This window comes from Dermacentor andersoni, chromosome 11 (genome assembly GCF_023375885.2).
Source record: "Dermacentor andersoni chromosome 11, qqDerAnde1_hic_scaffold, whole genome shotgun sequence".
Classification (NCBI taxonomy): Eukaryota; Metazoa; Arthropoda; class Arachnida; order Ixodida; family Ixodidae; genus Dermacentor; species Dermacentor andersoni.
The window spans coordinates 7023205-7033789 of record NC_092824.1 but is presented as its reverse complement, the minus strand read 5'-3'; the positions used below and the strand labels follow the sequence as shown (position 1 = coordinate 7033789).

Here is a 10585-nt window from a genome sequence, read left to right as displayed (position 1 = left end):
GATAAGCAGCGCCGCCAGCTAACGGCTGCAGTTTTTTCTGGATATCAAAGGTGCTTTCGACGACGTTGATGCAGCATCGGCGGCCGTCTTACATCAGTGGACAGCAAGATAGCTTAAATACAGCACAATCTTTATGACAATAACAGATGGTGACGCACCAGTCGCTCCCACCAATCGCGATGTATCACAGGCAGGTGTCCTCAGCCCTACTTTATTCAACGTTTTAATAGTTGGGTTACCGAAAGAACTTCCCAGCACAATGTCGATTTGAGCAAACGCAGATGGCATCTGCATTGGGAAATCGAGTGCTGCTCACCCCCCTCACGTACGAGAAAGATTGAAACGTGCAGTTTCTGCAACGTCCTCATACCTACACCAAAAAGTGGGACATTATTTGTTGCTTTCGGCAACAAATAATACGACACACAATTTTTAGGTGGGACCATTGAACGTGATTTATTTTGGTCTACCCAGTCCTCAGTCCTGTGTAGAATGTTTGAAAACTTTGTTCAGGGCATACGGCGAATAGCTAGACGAGTTTGGGGCCCATCTGAACGATCACATTTGGGACTTTACCAGGCCTTCCTTATTGAATACCTTAGATATAACGAGCCCGTTCGTTCTGGTATCAGCAAGCACGCTAGAACGCGCTCAGGCTTTCAGATTCAGATTCAGATGTATTGGTTCCAAAAAAAGAAGTAATTACATGACAAATATACAGACGAGGGTCCCAAAGTGAAAGAACTGTAGTGGGACCCTCGGTTAATAATAACAACATTGATAGTCAGCAAATTAGCGTTATTATAAACAACATCTACAGAGGAAATACATCATTAGACATGTCATTTACAATCAAACACGAAAAAGCAGGTTATAAAAGAAAGTCGCAGAAAGCATGGATGAAATACAAGAAATGACATCTGAGAGAAAAGTCAAAGGTACACCGCCAGATCGTAGTTAACACAGAAAATGATGCTCAAGGTGATTTTTAAAAATTTCAATTACAGGATTTTATGGTTGATGGTAATTCATTCCAAAGAGAAATTTCAGCGAAGGAAGATGTGTTTTTTGCCGTAATTGATATGAACCATAGGTAACAAGAAATTGTTAGCCGCAAATCTGGTCATATTTTTATTCTGCAAAAGATCAATTGCAATGAACGGGCACTGTTTAAAAGCTGAGAGCTAATTAGGCTGTCCATCCTTGGAATAACAAAGAAATATATAGCACAATGAATCACCCTAAAACAAATTACTTTGTCTTGTATCTATAGTACGTACTGAGAAACAGAACATGTATTTGCCGATGGATCGGTCACAACGACATCTTCTGTTGAATCTCTTTTAATGGCTAATGATGCTGTTTTTTTAATGCGAGGGTAAATGCCTCAGGGCATACAGGGGTTTGAGATGGGGGTGAATAAGGATGATTAAATGAATGAAAAGAGATTTGCTGATCTAATGAAGTCCAAGAGGGATGGATGATGTGGTTCCTGCGTCCAAGCAGTGTAATCGCTCGGATTATGCGGCGAGATTAGCGCTGCCTAATGCTGTTAGGAAGCGCTGTCGGATTAAGCACAAGACCTCTTCCACGGCAGCAGAACTAAGCACAACGCGAGAGGCCCTCCATCAAATCAAAGAAGGCAACAGGCGTTGGACTATATTTTCTAGCTGTCGGTCGGCACTACAATTACGTCACAATTCAATGAGATGAGTTCGAAACTTATGTTAGCACCTGGTCACCGACATTCAGATAGTGTACAGTGAATCATACAATAAAGGGCATATTGACAAGCTACAGTGGATACCCAGTCGTTGAAAAGTAGGCAATGAACAAGCTGATTCTGAAGCGAAAGTGTCACTCACCAACGGCATCTTCATACGAATCACTTTTGCATGAGCTGATATTTCTACCGTTCTTTCACGTTCAGTGAACACAGACTCAGACAACATTGGGCACACGCCAATCATTACCAGTTTTAAATTTGAACTCCCTGTTAGGATTCGACGAGACCAGAAGACACTGCTACGTCGACTGAGACTTGCTGTGGCACATACACGATAATACATGACTAAAATGGCACACAGGGAACTTGCGTTCCTTCTACCTTTTAGATTATCTAACAAGTGCTCGGTGTGCACCACAGTATAGGACTGCGCCAACACGCATATAACGACAGTGGCTTGTCTAGACTCCCGCCCACTATCAGCGTGCATTGAAGTTCATTTCTAAGAGTCGGAGAGGTGCACAACATTGGCTACGCACAGTTAAAGTACTATTAGACTTTCTTTATTAAGCCGGTCTAGACAGTCTGCTGTGAATTCTGCAATGAGAGGTCTATCATTGATTGCTTTGACCTATGTTATTAATAGGTATAATGCACGTAGATAGCTTTATGTATGTACAAGGTTTTATTTAGTTATGCTAATTCACGGGAATTTTTATTTTTAGTATATGTGTATAAATAAAATAGGCATTTTCTGTGCATAGTATGTGTTTAATTACGCTGTATGTGCTAGTACGGGCTATATAGTGATGTATGTGCTAAGTTGTGCTGTATAGTGCTGTATCCTTTGTTTACTGTGTGCCTTCTTACGATAATATGTTCTTTCTTGATCAGTATCAGGGACACTGATTCCGCTGGTCTGGTTGAAGTGAGGATCATCACATAGTAGTTTTCCATCCTCACTCCTTATTCTCCTCTGCCTTCCTGTTTCCCGCCTTCCCCTTTACCATCATGTGGAGTAGCAGACCCGAGACACGCTCCTCCGCCGCCTCTCCGCATTTCCTCTCAATAAATATTGTTACAGAAGCGTAAAAAAAAAGAGAAAGTAAGAAGATCGCGAGACGCTGGCTGCTGCATGTTGCGGGTCAGCCATCTTAACCACATTGACTCTGCTTGTATATATATTGTACATACAGTCTTCCTATACTCATAACATCCCCGTAACATATTGGTGGGAGGTGATGGGTACCATGGCTGGAAATGGAGCTCCGCAGTGGACGTCGCATCACCGTTCCCACCATAATGACGGTGAGCACGCGAGATCAACGTCGTTGCCGCCTCCAACGTCACCGTCGCCAGCTACGTCCCTGTCCCCTTCGGCTGTGGTTGTGCGAGTGATGGATCTCGGAACTTCTTACAGGACCAATTCCACCGATGTTGAAGAGTGGGTGGCTATGTAGGAAAGCGTGATTGGAATCAACAGATGGGACCCCACGCTTATGCTAGCTACCCGGTTGTTCTACCTAAGAGACACGGCAAATGTGTGATACGAAAACCCCCAAGAGGAGCAAACCGGCTGGGACCAATGCAAAGAGAAGTTGACAGAGTTGTTTGGAAAACCAACCGGCCGTTAATTTGCCACAAAGCAGGAACTGGCCTCCCGTGGCCAATAGCCCACGGAGTCCTATGTTTTCGTACATCCGGGATGTGCTGGCACTTTGTCGGAAAACCGATCATGACAGAAGCTGAGAAGGTCGGGCACGTGCTCAAGGGAATTCCTGGCAACGCCTTTTATCTGCTCATATGCAAAAGCTGCTCTACAGTTGATGCTATCATTAAAGAGTGCCGACAATTCGAGCAGGCCAGAAGCCGACGCGTCCTGCAACCATTCGCCAGACTTCCAAATACTGCAGCAAGGTCGACGTGTGAAGATCGACCTGTACAGGAGCACACGTCGCAATCAGAGGACGGGGTGCGAATCGTTCGACGTGAACTGTATGCGATGGCGACCCCGCTTTCTGTTCGCGTAGCCCTGATGCTACCGCTTTTTCAGATCCCCTCGTACAAGGCGTCATTCGCCAGGAACTTGAAAACATTTGGTCTACATTCTGTCTGCACTGCCGCCAACCCCGCAGCCAACGAACGCCCTTCTACTATATTCCCTCCCCCCCGACGCTTCTCATCGCGTTATCGCAACTCGACTTACTCGAGAGGTGCGGACGACCAACCGATATGTTTCACTTGTCGCCGCATTGGCCATGTCGCCCGATACTGTGGAAACTCGTGGCCCTCAATACCACGCACGCCGAACAACCTGAGCCGTTTTGATGGAAATACCCGCAATATTACGCCCCTCGCATAGCCTACCAGCGCCGACCACTCTGCTAGGACCACGTGGTACAGTCGCTCACCGTCGCCGCGCGCACACCAGTCTCGTTCAGCGCAAACACGTCACCCTTCTTCCCCTTTGCCGCAGTCTTTCGCCCCTGTGGCTTCCGGCCGCACCCTTTCGGAAAGCGAACAAACGCAGCCTTTGGAGGTGGTGCTGAGTTTCCTACTACTGCAGCAAATCCCCTGTCTGGCCACAAAGGGAAGCGTAACTGATAATTAAATAGACGTCGTACCTGTCCAAGTACTCGTCGACATTGGAGCCCACGTATCTGTGATGAGTGCTAGCCTACAGAGACGTTTAAAGAAGGTTCTCACCGCAGCAGCTGCCCGAGTGCTTCGTGTGGCCAATGGCGGCGTGCTGCTTTTTTTTATGTGTACTGCGCGTTTAAGTATAGCCGGCCACCCTATTTCTGTTCTCTTTGCTGTGATCGACAACTGCCCTCACGACGTTATCCTTGGCTTGGACTTTTTATCCATTCATTCTGCTCTTATCTACTGCGCGACTGGCGTTCTTCCGTTGGAACTGGCTCAACTCGCCGATGCTCCGAGCACCACCGCACCGCACTTGTGCTCGCTTCAAGATGCGCGTCTGTCATCCGAGGCAGTCGCTTATGTCGCTTGACCGCACAGCCCCGGTCCCTGACGGTGAATACGGGCTTCGCTCCATCGTCGACGTGCTTTTGAATCGGAGCGTTCCTGATCCACATACGCTGGTCACGGTTACTAATAACGACGTCGTTCTTCCGCTTCTGAATTTCACGCGGTGCCCTCAAATGCTTTCGGCCGGCACGTTCTTGGCCAGGGTTTCTAGTACTTCCGAATTTAAGATTGAGAGTCTGAATGCCGAGAGTGGTTTATTAGCGCTGACAGCCTTGGTTCCTTAACGGATGAGTTCGCGAAAATGATTCCACATTACCTCACCTCCCCATAGGCCATGGACATAGGTATCGTGCTCGAATCGCACAGCGACATCTTTTATTTCGGTGACAGTCCTTTAGGCCGAACAGCTTTTGTTCACCACCATATAAACACTGAAGACACGAATACTATTTGTCGGCGTCTTTATCATGTCTCGCATGCTTAACGTAGAATCACCCAATGAGAAGTGGACAAAATGCTCCGCGAAGGGGTCATCGAACCATCAGCCAGCGCTCGGGCTTCATTTGTCGTCCTCGTGAAAAAAAAAAAAAAGATGGTATCTGGCGTTTTTGCGTCTCTTATCGCTATATAAACAAGAACACACGAAAAGACGTCTACCCACTACCACGCATCGATGACGCCTTGGACTGCTTGCGCGGATCAAAATATTTTTAGTCCATTGATCTTCAATCCTGCGACTGGCAAAGTTCAGTGGATCAAATAGACCCCGGCAAGACGGACTTCATCACTCCTGGTGGCTTATATCACTTCAAAGTCATGCCTTTTGGCCTATGCAATGCTCCTGCGACATTTGAACGTATGATGGACTCTCTCCTGCGAGGCTACTAATAGACCCACTGTTATTTTTTTCTCCCACATTCGGCAGCTATCTTACCCGACTCGCTGCGATTCTTGCGGTCTTCCGAAAAGCCCGCTTCCAACTGAACTCCACGAAATGGCAATTCTGGCACCGTCAGGTTACCGTGTTAGGACACCTAGTTAACGCATCCGGTGTACAGCCAAATCCGGAAAATCTTCACGCCGTTCGCAGTTTCTATGCTTATGACGAGCGCTGCTTCGTTGGCCTATGCTCTTACTTGCGCCGTATCATCTAAACTTCGCCGACGTCGCTTGGCCTTTGACACATATTCTAAAGAACCCCACGCCATTCTTATGGGGCCGGGAACTGGCTCACGCGTTCGACGCTCTCATCGGATTTCTGACCACCCCTCCCATACTTGCGCACTTTGATCCATCTGCACCGACCGAAGTCCACACTGACGGAAGCGGCCACGGCATCGGCACGGTTCTCGCACAACAGCGGAATCGTACCGAGTGTGTGATAGCTTACGCCAGCCGCCTACTGTTGCCTCCCAATAGAAATAACTCCTTCACTGAGCGAGGCTACTTGGCTTTAGTTAGGGCCGTCACCAAGTTCCGGCCATATTTGTACGGCCGGTCGTTTTCGGTTGTCACCGACCACCACGCCAATTGCTGGCTGTCTTTCCTCCAGGACCCGAGAGGACGGCTTAGATTCTGGGCTTTGCGGCTCCAGAAATTTTCATTTATAGTCAAACTCAAGTCGGTAAGTCTGCACAGGAAGGCTGACTGCCTCTCTCGTCACCCAGTGGATTCATCTTTATCCTGTTGGGCATGATTCAGTGGCCTGCGTGATGGCTGTTACTAGCATATCCGACATGAGCGCTGAACAACAACGCGATCAATCCTTCCAGCCCAGCATCGTAGGAGTGCAATCTGGCAGCACCGATGGCGCGTGCCACATTTTCGAGCTGCACGACGGCATCCTCCACTGTCGCAATATCAACCCTGACGCCCCTGAATTGCTCCTCGTCTTTCCTCGTCATCTGCGATTCGTCGTTCTAGAACAACTTCATGATGCACCGACGGCGGGACACATTCGAATTTCCTTACATACGCCCACGTACGACATGGGCTCTCCTGCCGGGTCTCCACCGCTCTCTCCATCGTTATGTCGCAACTCGCGAATTGTGTCAGTGCCGGAAGAAACATCCCCTGCCACCGGTCGCACGACTTCACCCAATTGTAAAACCCTCCTGCGAGAGGGCCTGTAGGGGTATTCTCAATAAAATAAATAAATGAAAAATTTGAACTCCCCTCTGAACCGTTCTTTCGCGTAGGCTTGGCCCTTTTCCGACGACGACTAGATGGATTAGTTAGATCGCCGTCGCTACTGATTACGCGACAGGTTACACGATAACAAAGGCGTTGCCGACTGGTTGCGCAACAGACGTCGACGATTTTCTCCTCCACGACGTCATTCTCCACCATGGGGCACGACATCGACAGTTACTTAGAGCCGCGGCTGCTCGCTCTTGTCTCCAGTTGTGGACGACCTCCTCCGCTCTTGTGACACTGAGTACGAGGGGTCCACGGCCTACCACCTACCAATCAACGGTCTTACGGAATGTCTGAACCGAAAACTCACAACGATGGTGTAGATGTAGATCTCCAACAATCACCGCGACTAGGATGCCACGCTGGCCTACGTGACGTTCTCGCATAACTCATCCCGACATGACACCCCAGGATATTCATTCGTTAATCTTTACTATGGTCGCGACTCCACATTGCCGTTTGACACCATCCTACCTTTTGTGCCACTTGTTTCAACTGAGTACGTTCGTGAAGTCATCGATCGCGCTTACATGGCGCATCAAGTCTCCCGATTTTCTTTATTAGCCTCGCAGCATATACAAAAAGACCGTTACGACCGGTGCCATCGCAATGTTAAGTTCGCCCCAGGTGCTTCGGTGCTCTCTTGGTCACCGTGTCGTCAGCTCGGCCTCTCCCACAAGCTTCTCTCTCTACACAGGGCCTTATGAAGTCCTACCTCAAGCTAACGATGTCAATAACGACATCTCGCCGTTACAGTTTCATCCATCGCCAAGTCCGACGCCTGTTGACATCGTGCACGTTTCGCAGCCGAAGCCATACTTCGCTCGCAGTTCTTCAACTAACATACGCCGAGACGGCACTTCAGTACCCGGGGGTCCTGTTACGGAAGGATAAAACAAGAAAGAGGAAGAAGAAGATCGCGAGACCCTGGCTACTGCGTGTTGTTGCTGGTCAGAAATCTTAATCGCATTCATTCTGGCTGTATGTATGTTGTAAATACAGTCTGCCTATACTCCCAACATCCCCGTAAAAATATTATTTATCTGCCTTTCTTTCCTTCTTCAAATATTTTTAGTCTGTTATCTAACCTCTTACATTCGCCACACGTAGCTTCTAGTTGTTCGTGATACCATTTAATTCCATTGTTGAAGTAAGCTCGGCACTGTCCGGGATCCAAGAAGTGCCTCCTTCCACGAGAGAGCTCGTGCTCCTGAGCACGTGCATCGAGAATCTACCAGAATGGCTCAAAATAAATATCGTTCCTGGTGCTTTAAGCCTCTCTTCTTGCCAATGAACTGCGGGTCATACTAAACGCCATAATCATGATCATTCAAAGGACGTCGTCCGATGTTCGGCAAGCCATCATCGTCGTACATTCATCGTCATGCCGTCATACCATTGTCATCATACCAACTTCGCTGTTCCATCGTTGTCGTTACTTCATTGTCATTCCATCGTGACTTTGCTGTTGTCATTTAGTTGTGAATACAGCACTGTTGGTAAGCCATTACCGTCATACTCGCTTTCTGACACCTACGTTTTGATTCTATTGTCGTTACTCCATAATCATTCTAGCTTTCTCATCCAATTATCATCTCCGTCATTCGTCATCGTCATTCGTCATTTCACTATCGCCAATGCATCGTCGCCATACGGTCGTCGTCATGCCATCATGATCACGGCCGACCCTGGCAAGTGAGCGTCATAACAAAGTGGACAGATCCCGCAGTCCGGGTTTTCTCATACAGCCGAAGCTATGGAAATGTCAGAATTACCGCTATGAATTACCACCTCTGAGGTTCTAAGGCATTTGGTTTGTTGTTTAACAAATTGTCGCATTACATTACTGCATGTTAGCGCATTTCGTACATTGCATTTTTTGTATATGTATTGTCATATGTATTCTAATTATTGTATAACCTTTGAGTGTACTCTCCCCCCTTACGCAATGCCTCTAGGTCCCAATAAGGTACATCTAAATAAATAAATATAAAAGACATTTGGAGCCAAACGCTGTGTCGCTGACTTTCTTTAATGCTAATCGCATTATTTTCCACCGGTGCAGTGAGAAAAATGCCGCTTGAATGTTGTGGATATAAACGTAAAATTCCACGATTAATAAACTACAAATAGCCCCCCATCGTTAGCATACAACTTCCCCCTTAGATGGATCTAATATTTCAATCCCTCATTCCTAGTGGCATTTATGCTCTGAGTAAACGCCATGTGCTAGACCACACATGGTGGCAATAACGTTCTGCTGGTGTGCCCGATGTGACTGTGTGGAAAACGGGCCTTACAGCGTCCTTATGTTCGAGGTAGAACTTAAAAAAAAGAATGGCCTGGAAGCTACTGAGTTTGGTCAGTAAATGAGTCCACGTTATCGCTATTTTTCATAGAGTACGTTCTTTATATTTAAGCCGATTATGTACACAGGAAGCTCATGAATGGTGACCAATGACGACTGACTACTCTCGTTCTACGACGTTCATTTCCCACTGCGCACCATTGGTCATTTAAGAACTTACTATTACAATAAATAATGTGAGAATTCTTGTGGGGCACAAAGAAATAAGTGGAATACAGGTGCCTCACGAGAAACACCTCTAAAAAAGACTGCAATGCCGGGTGCGAAATCTCCCATTACAGTAAAAGAAACACAGTTCCTGAAGTTATAAAACCGCCATTCTTTCTATAATTTTATTGGGAGGCAAGAAATATATACAGACACAGTGCATGTTAATGAAGCCTTTACTTCGTAGTAAAAAAAAATGCACTCCAGCAGCTCAACGGTGCGGCCTAATTTTTAAGGGTGGTCGGTAATGTATTCCACCGATCTTAAATGTCCTCAGCCTTTGTGCTTCCAAAAAAGCATACGCTGTTTTTTTTTTTTCTTGAGGGAGAGAGGAGACGCCGTAAAGAAAGGAAAAGAAAAGATATAAAAGACGTCTTCTGTGAATGCAGGACTTCTCTGCAGAGTGGTCGTTCCCTTCTAGGCACCAGCACAAAACGGTCATCATCAATTTAGGCTGAGGCCCAGTTTCAGAAAACCTTCGTAGCTAAGCGTTATGAAACCATCCCTATCTGTGTCCTCATTCCGGAAGGCCGTGGTCAGGGTCTGGAGATTAACGCAGCACAGTATGTAGTCGTCAAAGTTGATGGAGCCTTTCCGATCCTTGTCATACTTCATCAGCATGGTGTCGAGTGTTTGCTCGCTCAAGCGGTAGCCGAAGCTGGTCAGAGCGTCATGCAATTCGCGCTTGTCAATGGTGCCAGACCGGTCTTTGTCGAAGCTCTGGAAGCACTTGAGCCAATCATTGATGTAGTTCCACAGGGATGTAAACTCTTGGAAGTTGATCGTACCAGTGCGGCTGCGGTCGAAAATATTTATCATCAGATGCACCGTGTCGGGGTTGAACGGTTTCCAGGTGCCGTTGGACAAGGCACTCTGCAGCTCCGTCGCATTGATCTTCCCGCTCCTGTTCTTGTCGACGTTATTGAACATCTCCTGCAAGTATCCAGTGTCGGATCTGGGAGGCGGGGGTGGACCTCGGCCGTACATGCTGATTGTGATTACCCTTCGGGAAACGTCGCTTAGGTGTCGCCCTTTATCGCTGCTCCAAGTTCAGTGACGAGACCACCGTCCGGGATTGCTTTCTATAATATGCCGCC

At 47.3% G+C, this 10585-nt stretch overlaps 1 pseudogene; it reads right to left on the bottom strand.

Moving 5' to 3' along the window:
* Positions 1-9646: 9646 nt before the first annotated feature.
* On the bottom strand, positions 9647-10585 carry LOC126517651 (programmed cell death protein 6 pseudogene; annotated as a pseudogene).